The sequence below is a fragment of the Desmodus rotundus genome, chromosome 5 (genome assembly GCF_022682495.2).
Source record: "Desmodus rotundus isolate HL8 chromosome 5, HLdesRot8A.1, whole genome shotgun sequence".
In the NCBI taxonomy this organism is placed as follows: Eukaryota; Metazoa; Chordata; class Mammalia; order Chiroptera; family Phyllostomidae; genus Desmodus; species Desmodus rotundus.
In genome coordinates, this window is record NC_071391.1 from 149,928,377 (window position 1) to 149,949,388 (window position 21,012).

The following is a 21,012-nucleotide window of genomic DNA, read 5'->3' on the forward strand; positions in this document are numbered from 1 at the left end:
TCTGCCATTATTCTAAACTTGTATAACCTTTAAATAAATGATCCCTTTCCTTTTTCACCAAACTCTCGCATTAGGAGTCACACTTCTTGGTGACAGGCGATCGAATCCCACAGCTGTTCCAGAACAGCACTGGCGGGGTTCTATAACATGTCCACTCTCACCCTCAAGCCCTCCAAAACACACTTAAGAAAACACATTTGTAAATACGTAGAGTGAGAGAGAATGATCAATTTAAATAAGATATCCTTGAGCCATTTTTCCTGCTCCTCTCTCTTCTTCAATCACCCCACATCCCTACTCACCTAAAAATTTTCCTAGAAACTCCCATTGGTTATCCCTAGGTTAAGCAAAACCCAGCCCTTTCCAGGTCTACTCCCTGGTGAGCATGCGTACAACTATCCAGGTGCTCGGCTCTAAAGCCCTGCATCTAACAGGACCCACTCCAAAATGTTTAAGGCAAAAAGATAATTCTGTTCCGCTGTGGAGTCGCATGTCCAGCCCTAAAGCTTCTTCCTAGTACAAAGGCAGCAGGGCAGGGTCTTCTCGATCAATCAATGCGTAGGGCACTGAATTAGCAGGCTGCCGTTCTGACTAACTGCTCGCCAGATCTAACTCTGCATTTCCCTTTCCCAGAGCAGCAAGGTCACTTGCTTGTTAAAAATGTTCTCCCCTCCAAAGGCAACTAACTATTCAGTTACCTCCATCGATCCTTTCCGGTTATTGCCAGGGAAACTTTACAGCCTAACAACCAAGTAAAAATCTTCCTCACCTTTTCTCCCCCACAGATTAAGAAATTAAGTCTGGGGAAGATAAAATGAGTTGCTCACAACAACAACAACAACAACAGAGTTCTGAACAGGTATGAGGTACAGTGAGAAGTGCGATCTGTACAACGTCTTTTTTAACCTTCACCATGGCCGCAGCAGAGACACTGCGAGGGGACGAGGTCACTGCGACCCCTTTTTACAATGGGTGGCCGGACTTAGGTGAAAAATAAGATTCCCGCTTCAAATCACAGTGACAGTAAGTGCTGCATTGGGATTCACGCCCATCAGGCTAAGTTCAGAGTTCAAGTTCTTAAAGGGTAATTTAAACAAAAGGACAACACTGAGTCTCCCATACAAATATAAAATGAATAAAATGAACACCTATCTATGAACTCATTAATTAATTATAAAACATACAAGATGTTCCATCTCATTCAAAAGTTAATACAAAGAGCACAAACATAGAAGCAATGGGGAATGATACCGGTTTGCTTCATAGACCCAAAACAAGCTTCTTCCACAAAAGAGGAGAAGAAATCAACTGTACCTGCAACCAACAAAATTCACTTGCATGCCTAAGGACAAGGATCATTTGCAACGCTGTCAGTTATTCACAATTTACAAAGTTGTAAAAGAAAGTTTAGAAATAGTAAAAGCTGCAGACGCTACAGATTAGACCTCCAGGAAAAGCGCTCCGGCACCACCCCGTTTCCGCATTGGGCACCCAGGAGTCCTTTTGGGACACCTCACAGACTCTCACAAATTCTCCTTACATAGCTTTTAATCACTATGCACAATGCCTGTTTCTTTGTTTAGAAGAGAGTCCAAGGCTTCAAGATCTCTGCCAATCACCAGAAAAGCAATTAGTCCCCACCGTAAAATTAACCTTTCACTAAGATAAATTTTTCTCTTATCATATACTAAGCCAGAAATCTAGGCTTACTATGAATTTATAAATAAATGCAGAAATAAATTAATTCATTGGATAGTCAAGCTTCCTAAGAGTCTTAAAACAAATAAGCATTTGGTTTTACAGTGTAGCAATAGAAGTACCCTCTGGAGAAATAAAGACATAGTTAAATGGTCACTTACAAGTAACTGACCCCAAAATTAACTTCATTAGTGTCTTAATGGCCAATTTATGCATCTTAATTTCCACTGTTTTCTTCCATAAGAAAGTGTAATGAACTAGTGAACAAAAACCACATTTAAAATGACTGAAAGTGGGAGCTCTCATGCCCCACCTCCATAGGAAAGAACAGGAAGACCTCTTCAAGTTCCTTTCCCCTACAAAAGGGTTTCCTCTGCTTTTCTGTAGCACACTTGCCAGTGGCCCGCCATAACTGCGTGTTCCAGATTGTGACTCTTTGCTGTTCCCAAATAAATCCATTTTGCTGAAGAAATATATGGCCATTTGTTTAAGGTCGACAAAAGTAATCCCAGTGTAATTTACACCTCCAGTAAAATCAAGTAAAAGTACTTTTCCCCACTGCTCCACCTCAGGGCAACCCACAACCTTGACTATGACACACACAAAACAGAAGACTATGAAAGCAGAGAGAAGGCAAACCAGCCAGGGGTCCTGGGGCTCACAGAGTGACGCAACGATGAGGTCCCTGGGCTTTCCCTGCGCATCACATACCACACGGACACAGAGCTGAAGAAGCCAGTCACCCAGAAATGCCAAAAGGGGCTGATAAAAAAAAGTCCCTGCTCTGTCAAAGAACCAAGAAAAGAGGAGCATAGCAAACCAGAAAACATTTATATAATAACCACTGCACTTCGAGAAAAAAAAACACACACACTGTGGTCTGCCCCTACCGTGACAGCAAAGGCCAAGTGGCGATCCTAAACTTTCGTTCTCACCAGGCTGTTAAGTTGTGCCTCCACACGACCCACAGGAACCCCCCATCCCTGCAGGGGTAATATCAAGGGCCGGACCCTCCCTGCCAGGTGGTAGGCAGTAAAATCCACTTCCCCTGCCACAGACTATCTCTGGAGACCACCTGCAGAGCCTGGACCTCATTCCCAGTAACTCGGGTGAAGTACTGAAGCGCCCCCTTCTTAGCCCCATGGGGGTGGTATGAGACCAGGCCCAGCAGAGTCCGCACTTTCCCAGCCTCACCATGCTGTCAGCAGAGGCCATGTGGAGGACAGCAAGGCAGCAGGGTGGCACCAGGGGTGGGCTAGAAAGAAGCTGAAACTTCCACCCCTGCCTAGCAGCCACGGGGAGTCCCACTTTCTGTGTCAATGCACCAATTCCTTGAAAAGTCACAACTTACTCAAAATGGAAATAGGTAATTTGAATAGCCCCGTAACAATTAAGGAAATTGAACTTGTAATTAAAAACTTCCTAGAAAAGAAATCGCCTGGCCTACACTGTTTCATTAGAGAATTCTACCAATTGTTTAAAGAAGAATTAACACTCTCTCTTCCAGAAAACACAATAATAAGGAGTACTTCACAATTCACTTCACGAAGCTAGCATTACCCTGATGCAAAACCAAGAAAAAGGGAGTACCAAAAAAGACAGCTACAGACCAACACATGAATAGAGACACCAAACTCCTCAACATAACAGCCAACGTACCTCAGCACCTACCAAAAGCTGAATTTAACCCAGGGATGTAAGTTTATCTCCATATTCAAGAATCAGTTAATATAATCCACAACATTAACAAACTGAGAAAAATATTTACACGAGCATTATGCATCTAGACAGAAAAACCATCTGGTAAAATTCAGTATCTGTTCCTGAGAAAAAGTCTCAGAAAAATGAAAAATAGGAATAAAGGGGAACTCCCTCAGTTAGATGAAGGGTATCTACGAAAAAGCCCCGAGTGAACACCCTTACGCTCAGTGACACGAGACGGAGAGACGGAACACACGGGCTCTGACCCACAGGCGAGGGCCCCGCTCCCACCCTTCGTGCTCTTACTCGACAGCGCACTGGAAGCTCTGGCAGTGCAACAGGGCAAGAAAAGGAAACAAAAGCCACACAGAAAAGACATAAAACTGTTCCTATCTGCAGATGACATAACTGTTTACATAGAAAATCCCAAGAATTTTACCCCCAAAACCCCCTAGAAGTAATAAGTGAGTTCAGCAAAGTTGCAGATAGAAGATAACATTTTAAAAAAGAAAGCAACTCTATATGAAGTGAAAAGACATCTTACAGAATAAGAGAAAACTTTTGCAAATCATATATATAAGGGATTTGTATCTACAATATATAAAGAACTTCCACAACTAAGTAATAAGAAGACACACAAATGGCCAACGGATACATGAAAAGATGCTCAAATTCGCTAGCTATTAGAAAAATGCAAATCAAAACTACAATGAGACTCTACCTCACACCTCTGAAAATGGCTATTATCAATGAGACAGGGAATAAGTATAGGGGAGGTTGTGGAGAAAAAGGAACCCTCATTCACTGCTGGTGGGAACACAAAATACTACAGCCACTACAGACAACAGTATAGAGGCTCCCCCCAAAATTAAGAGTGACCATATGACCCAGCACCACTCCCATGGGAATCTATCCAAAAACTCTGAAAATACTTATTCGCACAGATAGACGTACCCCTGTGTTCCCTGCAGCATTATTCACGGTGGCTGAGACCTGGAAAGAACCAACGTGTCCTTCATAAAATGGAGTACCACTCGGCCAAAAGGAAAGATTAAATAATGCCATTTGCAACAACATGGATGGAACTTGAGAATATCGAGCTAAGAGAAATGAGTCAGACAGGAAAAGTTAAGAACCATATGATTTCAATCACTGGTGGGATATAAAACTAAAAGCAACAAATGAACAAAACGAAAAACAAACACTCATAAGCACAGAGAGCAGTATGGTGGTTATCAGAGGGGAGCAGGGTGAAGGTAGTAAAGGGAAAAAGGGGTCAAATATGTAGTGATGGAGGATTTGATGTTGGGTGGTGGGCATACAATGCATAATATACAGATGATAAATTTTAGAATTGTACACTTGAAACCTATGTAATCTTATTAACCACTGTCACCCCAACAAATTTGGTACATAAAACAAGAAAAAAAGGAAGATAGCCCAATTAAAAAATGGGCAAGAGATCTGAATAGGTTTCTCCAAAGAAAATAAACGGATGCCCAAAAAGCACAGAAAAAGATGCCTAGCATCATGTGCCATCAGAGAAATACAAATCAAAAACCACAGTGAAATACAACCTCATACCCCACAGGACGTTATAATGTTGGGTTGGCCAAAGAGTTGGTTTAGTTCTTTCAGTGCCACGGCTTTAATAGTGCTCACTTCTCCTTAACTTCACTGGAATCAATGTTGTTAGATTCTACTGACAACTGTCCTATCAGCGTGCGTTCTTAAAAACCAGCAAAATTGGTGCATTTTTGTCAGCCATTTTAATATTGAAGATGGAAGAAAATAAGCAACATTTTTGGCATATTATGCTTTATTATTTCAAGAAAGGTAAAAACACAACTGAGATGCAAAAAAAGATTTGTGCAGTGTATGGAGAAAGTTCTGTGACTGATCGAACATGTCAAAATGGTTTGCAAAGTTTCTTGGTGCTATTGACATTTTGGCCAAATCTTTGCTGTGGGGCTGTCTTAGGCATTGGAAGATGTTTAGCAGAACCCCGGGCCTCTGACCACTAGAAGCCAACAGTAGGAATATCCAACATACTCAAAATATCCAAATCAATCAAATTATTGGTAAAAATAAAATATGTGTCTTTTATTTTACAGAAAAAAACTAAACGGACTTTATGGTCAACCCAATATAACTTCTCTAGGATGGTATAATCAAAAAGGCAGATCATAAGTGTTGGTGAGGTTGTGGAAAATTGGAAACCTTCACTTCCTTGCTGACACAACCTGGAAAAGAGTCTGGTAGTTCCTCAAAGATTAAACATATAGTTACCATAGGACCCAGGTATTCAACTACTAGGTATATATCAAAGAAAAATGAAAACATATATTTACAAACAACTTGTACATGAATGTTCACAGCAGCATTATACATTATAAGCAAGAAGTGGAAACCACGCAAATGTCCATCAATTGATGAGTAGATAAAAAAAATGTGGCCCATCCTCCATGGCTAGTGTGGCTCAGTTGGTTGGGTGTCATTCTGCAAAGCAAAAGGTCACCAGTTCAATTCCCGGTCAGGGCACACGTCTGGGTTGCAGGTTTGGCCCCCTATCACAGTGTGTACAAGAAGTGACCAGTCAATGTTTCTCTCCATCTCTTTCTCACTCCCTTCCCCTCCCTAAAAATAAATCAATAAAAATAAATTTTAATGAAAGTGGCCTATTCATACAATGGAATGTTTATACAACCATAAAAAGATATTAGGTACTGTTACATGCTACAACATGTAACCTTGGAAACATGCTAGGTGAGAGAAGCCAGAAACAAAAACCCACACATTATATGACTCCACACACATGAAGTGTCCAGAACAGGCAAACCTATAGAGACAGTAGATCAGTACAGTAGTTGCCTAGGGCAAAGGACGAGAGGGGGAAGAGAATGAGGTGTCACTGCTAATGGATATGAAATTTCTCTTTAAGTTGATGAAAATGTTCTAGAATTAATTGTGGTGATGCCTGTACAACTCAATGAATATTTTAAAAATCACTGAGATCCATGGCTGACTTCTTTGTAGAAATTCACAAGCTGATTCTAAAATTCATATGGACTTTGCAAGAGACCCAAAATAGACAACGCAACCTTGAAAAAGAGCAAAGTAGGAAGGCTCATACTTCCTGTTTTCAGAACTTACCGCGCAGCAACAGTAATTAAGGCGGCAGGGTACTAACTACCATAAGGACAGACATATAGCTCAGCGGAGTTGAACTGAAAATTCAGGGATGAATCCGTGTGCCTATACCAGTGACTTTCAACCTTGTTCATCTCATGGCACACGTAATCTACTAAAATTCGGCGGCACCCCAAAGAATGTATTTTTTGCTGATCTGACAAAAGAATAGGTTTAATTTTGATTCGTTCATACAATCTAAGGGGAAAGAGGTCAGTGCCCCCGACTAAATAGTCAGGTGCTGCACATGTTAAAAATCCTTGCAGAACACCAGTTGAAAATCGCTGGCCTCTACAACTTCCATTTGACCCAGCAACTGCACTCCTGGGCATTCATCCCAGTGAAATGTTCACATAAAAACTTCGTGAATGTTCACAGCAGCTTTACTCATTATAGCCCCAAACTAGAAATAACCCAAAATGTCCTTCAGTGGGTAACTCCATACCAAAGAACACGAAGGATAGTAAAGAACAGAAGAAAGAAACAAACTATTGATAGATGCAACAACTTGGATGACTCTCTGGGGAATTTTATGATAAATGAAAAAGTCCCCAAAGGTTACACACTGTGTAATTCCATTTATGTAACATTCTTGCAGTGACAGAATTGCAGAAATGGAGGACACATTGCTGGCTGTCAGTGGTCAGGGAAGGGAGTGTGTGGCTGTCAAAGGGCTACAGAAGAAATACTCTTGGTGACACTGATCTTGGCAGTACCAAGTCAATATTCTGGTTGTAACACTGTAATGCAGTTTTGCGACACATTACCACTGGGGAAAAGTGGGTAAAGGGTACATGGGATCTCTATTATTTATTAGAACTGCATGTGACTCTAGAATTATCTCAACATAGAGTAATGTTTTAAAAGAGGAATCCCTAAACCCTGCTATCGAACACTACATAAACATAGAGTATTACTGGGTTGGAAAAAAATCTGTATTTTTTTTCCATGAAACAAAAGACACATTTTTCATTTTCACCAATAACTTTATTGATTTGGATATTTTGTGTATGTCGCCTATCTCCCACATGGTATAATGCTGATCGTTCTCAATTAATGTCTCAATTTGATCGCTATCAACTTCAACTGTTCCATCCCACTGTGGAGCACCACCCATTGAAAAACCTCTAGCATGACACTTTGCTAACCACTTTTGACACGTTCAATTAGTCACAGTGCCTTCACCATACACTGCACAAAATTTTTTTGAGTTTCAGTTGTGTCTTTACCTTTCTTGAAATAATAAAGCATTATATCCAAAAATATTACTTATTTTCTTCCATCTTTAATATTAAAATGACTACATAAAAATTCACCAATTTTGATGTTTTTCTTAAGTGCATGCTGATATAACAGCTGTCATATACAATCTAACAAAATTGTTTCCAATGAAGCCAAGACAACTAAGCACTGCTAGAGCCATCTTCAGGAAAAGACGAAATGAACTTTTTGGCCAACCCAATACTTTTTTCCAAAAGGAGGTAGCTAGCAGGAACATACAGATACCAAGGGAGAGAACAAGAGATTGATTCTAAATTCATAACTTTAAATAATTAATCTAATCTCTTCACCTGTAAAACACAGCCTAATAAATATCACAGCTTAATAATGACCTACGCAAAAGATACCCTGAAACCTATAAATGTTACCTTATGTGTGCTGGAGAGGGGGTAGGAGAGGGACACCTTTGTATATATGATTAAATTAAGTGTTTTGAGATGGGAGGTTAACGTGGATTATCAGTGTGGGCCCTAAATATGAATATATTATATTATAAGTAAAATAAAATAGATTATATTATAAATAAAACATAATAGATTATATGATATATATTATAAATATATAATTACAATATAAAAATTATATATATATATATCCTTTAAGAAGGAGCCCGAGGGAAATTTGACCAGACAAAAAGGCGACAATGTGACCACGGAGGCGGGACTGGAGACTGGAGTGCTTCACCACAAACCAGGAAGGCGGGTAACCACCAGAGGCTAGAAGCGGCCAGGAGCAGGTTCTCCCCAGACCCCCTGCAGGTGGAACCGCCCTCCAACACTTTGATCTCGGCCCACTGATCCGGACTTTGGACCTCTGGCCTCCAGAACTGAGAAAAAACTCATTTCTGGTGTATTAAGCCACCAAGATGGTGGTAATTTGTTAGAGCAGCCACATGAAACGAATACAAATTCTTACACATCTCCTGAAACGCTGTAGTTAACAGCTAACAAATACACATGGAAAAGGCCCCTGAGATGTCTGAAGTACAGTGCAAAAGAGAAAACCAGATACAATTTTAGAGTTCTTGATTCAAAGTAAGAATATATAGCACCCCTAAGACTGGAGGTCAGGATTACACTCAGAACTGGTTACACTCCTCCTTGGAAGGTTTAGCATAGATTTTAGGAAGTTACTTTAAAGATATGCAGTAAACATTTGCTGCCTCAATTCAGGGTGAGGGAGTTTTAGCAAAAAGCAAGCCTCAAAGTGGCCTAGGTACAATGCAGGCCTGATTCCCCACGGGAGAACCTATCCATGGGCGTGGGCCCTGTGTGTTGTCACCTCTTCCTCATCAAAAGGTAACTGGTCTAACCTTGCCAAATCCTCACAAGAGCCTCTTTGCAACATTCAAGTGCACGAAACTCAACTGTGCACCCTGAATTCTCACACAAACATACACCCCGTAACCACCCTCAGCTCATGACACAGAATATTCCCAGCGTCTCAGAAGGTTCCGTCAAGCCCCTTCTTGGTCATTACCGCCACCACCATCCCCACAGAAACCACTATTCAGTTCCTGAACTTCAATTAAATGGAATCACACAGTGCTTATGTTCGGAGCAAGGTGGAGCAAAGTTGAGCAAAGTTCTCCACCTTGCTCTGAATTCACGAAATCCTGCATCTCTGCAAGGCTTGCAATGGCACCAGGCAGTCGCTTTGGAATGCACTTGTTTTATGCTGTTGGGTGCTAGACAACTCTGGTGTGACGAGTATGTCGGTGGAGATCAGCTTTATAACTAGAGAATTCATTTGTGATTAGTTCTATACTAGAATGACTTCTGTATAAATGTATTAAAAACTTAATGTAAAAAAAAGGAAAAAACTCTAATACCCATTATTCTTGCATGTTACCTCGAACATGACAGATGATTCTGCCCACTCCTTTTGTGTGGCTTCCCTCCAATCTCCAACGGAGCCGACTTTACACTAGACACTGCTGACCTTTGATGACATAGTTAAGTTTTCTACAGTCGCAGAACTCAGAGGACTAGAGGAAGTTGTAAGTCTGGTTTTGTGACATATTATTTGACCCAACAACCTTGAAGGGTTTCTAATTCTCCCAAAACCCAGCAACAAAGAACTGTCTGCTCTATCCTTTTCCCTAAATGAGTTAATATCACCAATCTCTAAACATACAGCTATCAAAAAACAAAACAAAAAACTCACTTTATTCCTCTTCACTGTCAGCAGGTACCTGCTCCCCTCCCCCACCTCACTATTCTTCACACCCAGTCAATCTTCATTCAAAATGTGTGCTGCGGACTCTGAACACAGCCAACACCCTGGTTCACCCCCTTATCATCTCTTGTCTGGAGTATGGAAACTGTCCTCCTTAACTGGTCTCCTCCTTACACTGTCTTTCACCCTGTCACCAGAGTCACCTCTCCAGAACATGAAGTTGACCATGTTATTCATCCGATGAAGATCCTTCTATAGGTCCCACTGCCTAAGGGATACAGTCACTGTCTTAGCTGAGGATGTACAACCTGGCCCGAACCCTTCCTGGATTCTTTCCCAGAAACTCCTGCAAAACTCTGGTTTAACCCCTGGACACCCATGCTCTCCCACTCGCCCTGACCCTGCATCGCTTCCTCCTTTGCTAGAAGCCCCTTCTCCCTTCATGCTGCAGGCAGCTCCCTCACTCTCTCTGCCAGGGCCACCCCAGCAAAGGCAACTATTCCCTTGTATGTGTTCCCACAGACCTCTGCACCCACCACAACTACATCACACTGCATTCATCACTTTGTTTGTCTCATTCACTAGTTTATACACTTCTAGACCCAGAGCACCTCCCTAGACTCCTCAAGGACAAGGTCAGGATTTAATCTTTACATCCCAGGGACTTGGTAGGACAATTCCATAGAGGCTCAATGAAAAAAATGAATGTCCCAACCTCTTTGATTCATGTCATCTTTGTAAGTAGAAACAAAAAAAAATTAGTGCAGATTTGTCAAAGCAATAAACCTAACTGCGCTTTTAAAAGTCACCCAGCAAATTAAAGAATTTAATAAAAACTAAAATCTCCTTTCATTATTGATTTGTGCTTCCTGTTAGAAATCAGTCACAGCTCTTTGTTTTAAAATACCTTTTAAAATAATGGACATCAAAGATAGAATGAATAATACCACTTAACTAAAGTAACTGTAGTCATCACCATATAAATCCCTACTGAATGCCAATAGGATGAATCATAGTTATTTATACAACTAAAAGATCACAAACAAAATTACTTCACTGAAAAATTCGTTCATATAGATATCCCCTCAACACCTAACACTTTTGCCTGGGGGTTAAGAACATCCACTGGAATCATAATGCTGACGGCGTGACTTCGGGCCAGTTACCTAAATTTCAATGTGCCTCGGTTTCCTCACCCGTAAAACAAGGACGGTAAAAGTGCTACTTTCACAAAGTTTCTGGGTGGCTGAGTTAGCACACACAAGGCCCCTGGAACAGTGCCTGGCAGCGTAAACATGAAGTGATGTCAACGGTTAACATAGGGTCTTTTCTTTTCCCTCACAGCAGTGCAATGAGATTGGACAAACATGCTATGCCCATTTCAGAGATAAGGTACTAACAGAGAGGTCATTTGACTTCCCTAAGCTATTTTAAGTGGCAGAGCTGGAATTGGAAACCATACCTAACCCCAGGCCAAATTGAGCAAACCTCCACCAATCCACTTTGGAAGAAAGGTCCTCTTGGGTTTTCAACACTGATTCCTTTTGTTAGTCAGCAACAGCCACCTAAAAAACCCAGTGGGAACAGATGGACTACCCCACTTGCTCAAGTTCAAAGGCAGGAGCAGCCTCTGACACAGAGCAGGCACTCCAAAGACAACAGACAGCTCCTGATGACCGAAACACAAAGCGCCACTGTGCTTTCTCAATAACAGAACAAGGCACTCCACAGAAACAAGCCTGCTACAAAAGTCCCTTAATATTATGCTTATCTGTCCCATCAAAGTACAATGTGGCCATACAAACTTAAAAAAGAAAATAATTTTTAATGAATAATCTTTTTTTACCCTCAAAATTATAAATTTTGCAAAAAGGACTCCCATCAAGACAAGTTTTCAAGGTTTTTGAAAACTAACCCAAAATGTCTTTGCACAAATAACTGGCTGACATGAGAAGACAGTATTTCATCTCCATAAAACCTTTACCAGTACTTATTTGCAATACTTTCCTGGGCTTAATCTGAATTCTAACCCTTAGTTTTAATTACAGCCATGTGCACTTGTAATATGGTTATGAGCTTCGAAGGTAGATGCAATGTCCCTGAAGAACCCGCCTGAACCAGGTCAGTACAAAGAAGCAAACACCACGAAAATGACACCTCTCTTTATCTTTCTTCAAAAGGGCAAGCAGAAGTTGGGACAGACCTTAATGATCACACTTGCCATCAGCCCCTGGGAAAGGTCTACCTTTTCTGTTATGGCACTGTCACTCTGGCACCTACAGGTAGGTAGGTGTCTGGTACCTGTAGAATACACAGATAAGGCGGCTCCATGCCCTGTGCTGGACAGCTCGCATCCAAGACTCACACCTGGCAGCCTCTTGGGAGGTTTTGCACCCGTGATTTAACAACGGCAGAGCTCAGACTGTGTTCCGGGTGGTGGGGCTGCCAGACCCACCCAGATCTGGCGCAGGAAGGTGCTGATGCTCATTTGTAAACAGAGACACGACAGCAGGTCCTCCACATCCCACGGCCACCTTGCCCTCGCGACCCGGCATGAGCGGCCCCGCAGCCCTCGATGCCTCACCCTGCTTCTGGGAGTCGCTTCCCCGCACCTCCTTTTACCTGAGCCAGCGATGCCGCCAGCTGCGTCGCGATCCCAATTCCCGGTCAAGTGCCTGTTACCTGGGCAGCAGCCCAAGAGACCCGCAGCTCAGGGGGAAGAGCCCGTAGTGCCGCTCCCCCTCCAACTCGGGGATCCCTCGGCCACCGCCGCCATTTTCCCCGCGCTGTAACCCCCACCTGACAATTCCAGTCTCCCACCTGTGACCAGCAGGGGACGACGTGCGACACCGTGGGGACGTGTGCGCGAGCCAAGGAATCCGTCGGGGTCACAACCTCCGTGCAGAACCCGCCGCTAATTCATCCCGAAGCGGGAGGCGTCCAACCCGTCGCCGTAGTAATGCGTCCGAAAAGGCTTCACACTGATTGGCTGCGAGCGAGGTGACGCGCGGCGTCCCCGGCTGCTCGGGAAGCCCGGGTCCCCGGTGCCCCGCCCTTGCCTCGGGCACCGTAGGCTCCCTAGTGGAGGGCTTCCTTAAAGGGTCCGCACTCGTTTCCTCGCCTGGCCTCCAGGCCAGGAGGGACCCGGTGAGCGAGGCTTACAGGGGCAAGAAGCAATAAAGGAAATCTCACAGAGGCCATTGTCCCAGTGAACTGACGGCGCGTCCATCTCCTAGAGTTTCAGATTGGAAAACAAACCTGGGAGGTTTAATTTACAAGCCTGATTTACTAGCACCAAGTCCCAGGGCGAATCAGAGGGAGAACCAGTTCTAGAACGCAGATTCCAGATAGGCAGACCCAGGCTCTCCCCAGCACAGGCAGAATTTCCCAGGGCTGGGGAAATGTTCCCTCCTCGGAGCACCCACAGCCCTTTCGTCAGACCCCTGGTAAAGTGTAGTCAGTCATCACTTTCTACGGTGGCATGTGGGTCCCTAACCTGCTAGACTTTAAAGCTCCGTAGTGGTGGGGACTGGTTAAACCTCTTCATTTTCTACGCAATGTCTTCCTCCTGCTGACCTTCAACAAAGATTCAGTGAATTAAAATCTTAAAAATAATGAAACACAGCCATATCACACACATAGCCTCTCAGTCATTTATGTTATGTTTATGTATCGTATTTTTTTATTGAACAAGGCACGCGGAGGGGGATTGTTTTTTTTAAGTACAAGGTTCATTTCCTCACAAAATTTATGCTGTAACAATAATTCTAGGTTAGGAATGCATAACTTCAACATAGCTAAATTATATCCCCAAATTCTCCATGAATCAAGTTCCTGTGCTCCTAAGTCAGTTTCATAAACTCTCCAATTTGTTCAGAAATATTGAAATATTTCAGATGTGCTAAAATTGCATTAGAAAAGGAAGCTAAACTCTAACAGCGGGGAATGCCAATACAAAAGCCAGTTACCTCTGTGAACTTTAACCACATTTTTATCTTTAAAATGAGATTGCAAGCATAAAAGATCTGTAATTTTCTTTCCCCCACTCCTACAAGTTTTTAAGTTTCTTGATGTCAGAGACCAGAGGAAAAATGCTGAAGGCACTGGAGATGGGTTTCAAAATCCAAAATCCTGTAATAGTTTATCTCTGCATCTCCGTAAATGAATAGACCTGCCGACTGAGAAAAAGAACTCTACGCATTTGCATATATAGTGGATGTTGAATAAAGGTTAACTGACTTGAATGAATCATCCTGGTTTCTTCATTTCACCTTTTGCCTTTGGTCTTTCTTTGGGTGAAGTGGTGGAACCTGAAGGAAAGGATGAAAACTGTGGAGTGCAAGGGCATTAGCTCTTTTTTGTACCCCAAATACTTCTGACACCCACCACATGTGTGGGTTTTCTGCACCAAGCAATTCTCCAATTTTCTTTGAACACCAACTGGGTGTCCTACAATGTAATTCAATTCTGCTGCTGACTACTCGGGTAATAAAGACCTCGCAGGTTAAGACTCAGTCAGTCATGTACATTAATTCAGACACTAATCCAAAGTCCAGGCCTCCAGTACTTCTGGCCCACCCACTATAAACTGGGTATTCCCGAGACACCCTGCTTGGGTTCTAATTTGCTAGAACAACTCACTGAACTCAGGAAAACACTTTTACTGGTATTAGAAAGAATCCGATTTTTTTTTTAAGACTATGATTTTGGAACAGCCAAAGGGAAGAGATGCATAGGGCGAGGTATGGTGGGTAGAAGGGAGTGGGGAGCTTCCACACCCTCTCTGAGCGTGTACCCTCCCAGCACCTCAATGAGTTCAGCAACCCAGAAGCTCTTGAAATCCATTGCTAGTGTTTTTTCACGGCGATTTCATTATATCATTGGCTGTTAGTGATTAACTCAACCCCCGGCCCCTCACCCCTCCCTGCAAGTCTAACTGTAGGGTTCAAAGTTTAAACCCTCTAATCACAGAGTTGGATCCCCAGGCAAGCACCCTCTGCGCTCAAGGAGTCATGAGCATAAATTCAGGCTAAAAGGGACTTGCTATGAATAACAAAAGATCCCCATCCCTCAACAAAATACAAGGTTTTCAGAAGCTCTGTGCTAGGAATGAGGACAAAGACCAAATATATATTTCTTATTATATCATAATATTACAGAGGGTACAAGGGAAAAGACTACAGGACAAATCCAAGGAGTGTGGCATTAAAGCACCCCAGCTAAGTCCCAACGAGGGTATGACCAAATAGAGGCCCAAAACATCTTATTGCAATTTGGGTAAATTTGTACTGAAGTCATCCAGAAGATTGGGGTGGCGGCAGGGGGTGGGGGGAGTAGTCAGGGGCCCCCTACAAAACAATGCACTCCCACAGTGCACAAGGGACCTTCTGAACATTTCCTGTGATATGTATCTGCTAGGATTTCCCATGTTGACTACTTGTACCGTGTGCCCAACTTGCTATTTAAAGTACATGAACTTATAGCCTGGCTGCGTTTCCCAGTCAGTTGGAGTGTCCTTCCCATACACCAAAAGGTTATGGGTTCAATTCCCAATCTGGGCACACACCTAGGTTATGGGATCCATCACCAGGCAGGGTGAGTATGGGAAGCAACTGATCAATGTTTCTCTTTCCTTTCCTCTCTCTCTAAAATCAATAAATGTATCCTAGGGTGAAGATTAAAAAATAATAATAATACATTAATTTATAATACAGTTGGGTCATGGGCATCTCTGATCATAAACTTTACAAGTTAGGTAAATACCAAGGAAGCAAAAGAGTTCGAATTGTAGAGAAAATACGTTTGTCCCACATCTGGCAATAACTCTACTCATAACTTACTGGTGTTTGGTAAAGAAGGTCCTTTGCATTAAGAAGGAGGGTAAAACTATTCTCAACCCCCTATCCCTGATGGTGTGGATGAAAAAGGGGTTCTATGGAAATAACCTCACAGGGTGATCTGATCATAAATTCCCAACTGTGCAGGTCATGCTGGGTAGTCACACCCCAGGTATATAACTTTGGTAGTAAAAGGTTTATCTTTGCCTTAAAGAAGCCCTGTCCATTGTTTTGGGGCATCTGGGTTAACCCACCTTTGAAATAAGCTTAACTACCTTCAAGAGAGCACATAACTATCCTGTGATCCAATTTCTGCCTTGCTTTCTTCCACTTTCATGTAACCTTCTTTACATCCCCTCCTTAATATCAAATGCATAAAAGAAACTGCAAAGCTGTCATTCTCTGGAGCAGTTTGTGATCTTGCTTCCCAGCAATTGTCATCAGTTTTGGCTCAAATAAACTCTTATTAAAATTCTATACAGGTTTGGATGTTCTTATGCCAACAATGGAATAATGGTTGCTTAGATTTTTTTCCCCATAGAATTTCCCTAAAATGAATCCCATTACAAATCCTGCTCCTACTAAAAGAACGTTTAAGTAGCACAGAGACCGCAGCTTAGATCCCACCTGTTTTGATATGGCTTTAGACAGGTAACGTACTAGCTCTGATACTCAAGTTCCTTCATCTATAAAATGGGGAGAATAATCTTTCCCTTGTCAACGTAAGAGCATCCAAACCGGGAGAGAATTTTTGTGAGTTTGTTTGAGCAGGAGGCAAAGTCTCAAATGGTCTGGAGAATGAAGAGTTTTGCAGTGCCTTTCCTGCATTTGGAATTAATTATGTGCTCCCTGGATGGTGGTTAAGCCTCCCCAGGAATCTAAAGGAAGATTACTCTGGCATTTCAAAAGTATGTTAACCTACCTGCACAAGACCAATAGACAGGGCTCACTTGAGGCAAAGAGAGACCATTTAGCAGGAAGTTATAGGCCTGGGGCTTACTACTCACCTTAACCTACCCTGCTAGGAATCTGTGATCAGATAGTGCTGTAAGGTCACTTTCAGTCGCTGAGCTTGTCAGATTGGTAGATCTTCCTTTCCTTCAACCCTTCAGAATTGTAAAGGAAAGAATTTACCCCGTGTAGCAAGCCCCCGTCTTTATCTCGCTTCTAGTGCAATTACTCTGAGTCAGAGTGTTAAAACCATACATGGATTTAGAAGCCAAACAGATCTTAATTTAAATCCTATTTTTGAAACCTGGTAAACTGAAAATATGGTTAAGTCACTTAATTCTCTTGGGCCTCAGTTTCACAGTTGAAACACTTGGCCATTACTGCTTACCTCTTAGGACTGTTGAGCATATCGAATGAAGTAACGACTACCTACCATTTATTAAACACCGATAGTGTGCCAGGCACCATGTTAGCCCTTCATGTACATCGTTTAATTCTCAAAACATCCTGTTGATGGGTGGGGATGATGACACTTAGGAAGGTCAAACAACTTTGCCCACAGTCTCACAGCTAATGAATGACAGAGGCAGGGAGTTAATGCAGGTCTCTCTGACACCAAAGCCCTATTCCTCGCTGTTCTCTCAAGCTGTATTGAATGCTCTTTGGGAATGATTAGCACATAATACAAAAATCCTCCCAGTTTCTGCTCACTGTCTTAGGTCTCTACCTCAGGCTTTCTTTTCTCCAGTCTTGTAAGCTTGCTCCTTCCAGACCCCTCAGTAGCCATCTCAGCCACTTGCTACTGACCGTGTCCGTGTACATACTTGTCTTGAGCCTCTGTCTTCTAACAAGGCAGAGAGGCCCACTTCTGCAGGCCCAGGTGGTTCAGGGGAATCTACTCAAGTCCGCCTACTCAGACATCCCAACCCCAAGACTCAAGGTTCTTCCCCTCCCAGTCTTATTGAGATAGCATGGACATATAACACTGTGTAAGTTTAAGGTGTACAAAGTGATGATTTGATATACCAATATATTGTGAAATGATGATGTGATATATGGCCATATTGTGAAATGAATACCACAATAAGATTACTTAACACATCCATCATCTCACATAGTTACGTGTGTGTGTGTGTGTGTGTGTGTGTGTGTGGTGAAGACTTTTAAGATTTACTCTCATCAGCTTTCACGTACAGAGCACAGCACTGTTGACTATAGTCGCCATGCCGCACACTAGGTCTCCAGCACTTATTTATCTCATAACTGGAAGTTCGCACCATTTCACCACCTTCATCTGTCCCTCCCAGCACACCCCTCCTCTGCCCCTGGCAACCACCAGTCTACTCTCTGTTACTGTGATTTGTTTTTAGATTCCACGTAGAAATTAGATCACGCAGAATTTGTCTTTTGTCCCCTGGCTTATTTTACCTGGCATAACGCCCTCAAGGACCATCCGTGTTGTCACAAACGACAGGATTTCCCTGAATAACATTCCATCGCTCACATACCTGTGTGTATACCACATTTTTAAACCCACCCATCTATGAATGGACTCTCAGGTTGTTACCATGTCTTGGATATTATAAATAATGCTATAGTAAACATGGGAGTACAGATATATCTTCAAGATAGTGATGCATTTCCTGTGGGTATATAACTAGAAGTGGGAATGCTGGATTATATGGTAGTTCTCATTTTAATATTTTGAGGAGCCTCAATACTCGTTTCCATAGTGGCTGCACCAATTAACATTCCTACCAAAAAACACACACACACACAAAAGTAAGATTCCCACCAACAGAGCACAGGAGTTCCTTTTCTTCACAGCCTCACCGAAACTTGCTACCTCTTGTCTTCTCAGAGTTCTACTTCTTCCCTATCACGGCCATGACTTTGGCATTGGAGACTTGCCTAGGCTGAGAGAGCTCAGCTTTCTGTGAAGTTCTGCCACTCTGACAGCTGAGCCCTAGGTCTGGTCTTCAGCTCTGGCTGCCCTCTGCCTGCAGATTAGAATCTCTTTAAACGCTGCTAAAGAAGCCTTCTGACTCTCGCTCACTGCTTACTTAGCATCAGTCACTCCATTCCACAATCTTTATAAATGCTGCCTTCCCCAGTACCTCTCAAACAGCAGAGACTTTGCACCAGCCAGTGCGTCCTCTTTGATCTGCCTCCTCCCCTGGTTCACCAGGGGTAATCTGCCACAGCATACCAGGAGCACTCGATTTTCCTTTTCTTGCTGGCAGTGGAGTGGATCCTCACGGTCCTCCTGCCATCAAACGATTTTTCTTCGGAATCCCATCTTTGGAGTCTGCTTCTCAGAAGCAGCAAAGGAGGCAGGGGGCTGTGGTGCAGATGAATTTTTTAAGGAAGTGTTCTCAAAAGGAGAGAAGTGACAGAAGCAGGATGCATGGCAGGAGAGATCAATTAGATTAGGACCTGGTGTCAGCTGGAAATTTACTTCAGCCTGATCTCGTGGGAAGCTCTGAAGCATGAATTATACCACTTGGGACGAGGGAGCCAACCTCTTGTAATCCTAATCAGCCAGTTATTGGCTGCAGGCTGCCTGAGAGTAGGCATGCATAATGAATGGGCCAAAGCAGCTCCTGTTTGGCTGAGGGGGATCCTTGGAGAAAGGGGGCAGCCATGCGCCATTAGCTACAAATGCTCACAGCAATGGGGTGGGGGGCAGGGAATGGGTCCGGTCCCCCATCTGGGAGGGGCACCAATAGCATGCACTACAGACACAACATAAATGCTAGTAAATCTCCATTTTTTCAGGGACTACTTGTGACTGTACATGCCTAGAACATCTGGGAAGGCTACGCAGCAGAGAAACCATGGCAGTAGTTGCTTCTGGGAAGAGAAATTGGACCTCTGTAAACTGCCACGTAAAAGTATTCCTTCCTGGACTGTCAGAATTTTAGGCAGATGTAGGTATTGATGTTTTAATTTAGGGGAGAAAAAAATTAAAATCTTCTTTGAGGCGCCAGTGAGCTTCAGCGCTGGTGGTAACCTGCTCTGCTGCCCAGAATGGTAATTTCCCACACGGTTCTGAACCTCCACTCGCCTACGAATGGTTCCACTTCATGAACCATTGATTTAATAGTTACATTTAATAGGGCACTCGCTGCAGTGCTCAGGGAGACACGGCGACAAACAGCAAGCCCCAGGTCCTTGTTCTTATTGTGCTTTTATAACTATTGGGGTATTCTCGCTGCCCATGTCATCGCTTCCTCCTCTTCAAAATGTGATATTAATAAGGTAAAATGTGTCCTCAATAACAGATCTCAGAAAAGAGCCAAGGAAGCGCTGCCAAAACAATCGGAACAACTCTCTTCAATGGCAACACGTGGAAGGAGCCAGCGGCAGAGGCCTGGGACACTGAAGCAGCGGAAGCCCGGGGCTCCCAGTTCTTACAGCCCATTGTCCCTGTTGGCAAAAATCCCTGTGACTGACAGGTAGCATACTCTTATCACCCAGAGATATTCTGGAATCCAAAAGGCATTTGAAATGAAAGGTTTTGATTTCCTGAGAGGCAGTCTTGCCTTCAGTAGTTCAGGAGTCTTAGTGCTAGAAGGAATGGCTTAGAAGATGTAACAAATTTATGTTAACACAAACCAGTGGTGGCATCGAATTCTGATACTCTCTTTGGCCCGACGTCCTCCACCACACACCTCTCCCACCTCCCCCCCACTCACACTCTGTTCTGACCTGTCCAGCTCACATCTCCTGGCTCCCTGACCCTTTGTCTCTGGCAGGGTTCAGCCAGTGGAAAGGCACCGGCGGGAGCTCGCAGAGTGGCCTGAGAAAGAGATCAAGGAGTTTGTCCCCCTGCCGCACCCCCCCATTGGGCCGGAGGGTGGCTTTCTACTTCACTGGAGGCCACAGCGCTGCTCCCACTGCTCAGCTTGCACTGAGTCCTAGGACCCACTCCCTCCCCTTGTCCGTCCAGGCAGGGCCCACCCTGTGGTAGCCTAATTTATTATATCTAGCCCTGGAGTGCTTTATCAGCCTCTGTTAATTCCCCTTCACCCTGACTCCACATTTGCAATAATCCCTTTTGCCATCACTTCTGACTGTTCCATTTGTTTCTTGCCAAAACCCTGACTGATCCGTTGACGGACCCAAATTTCACTCAGGCCAAAAATATAAAAATGCCAGAGAGTAAATTTAGAAC

General features: G+C 43.3%; 1 protein-coding gene across 6 annotated transcripts in view; it reads right to left on the bottom strand.

Annotated features, from left to right (window-relative positions):
- The window catches only part of LCLAT1 (lysocardiolipin acyltransferase 1), a 140,116-nt gene extending 120,825 nt beyond the window's left edge, over positions 1-19,291 (bottom strand). For 2 of the 6 annotated variants that reach the window (XM_045189294.2, XM_053924042.1), the window contains exon 1: positions 12,670-12,836. The gene's annotated coding sequence lies outside the window, so the exon portion shown is untranslated. The other 4 variants (XM_045189296.3, XM_024552614.4, XM_045189295.3 and 1 more) reach the window with 4 other exon arrangements.
- Between the last annotated feature and the right edge of the window lie 1,721 nt (positions 19,292-21,012).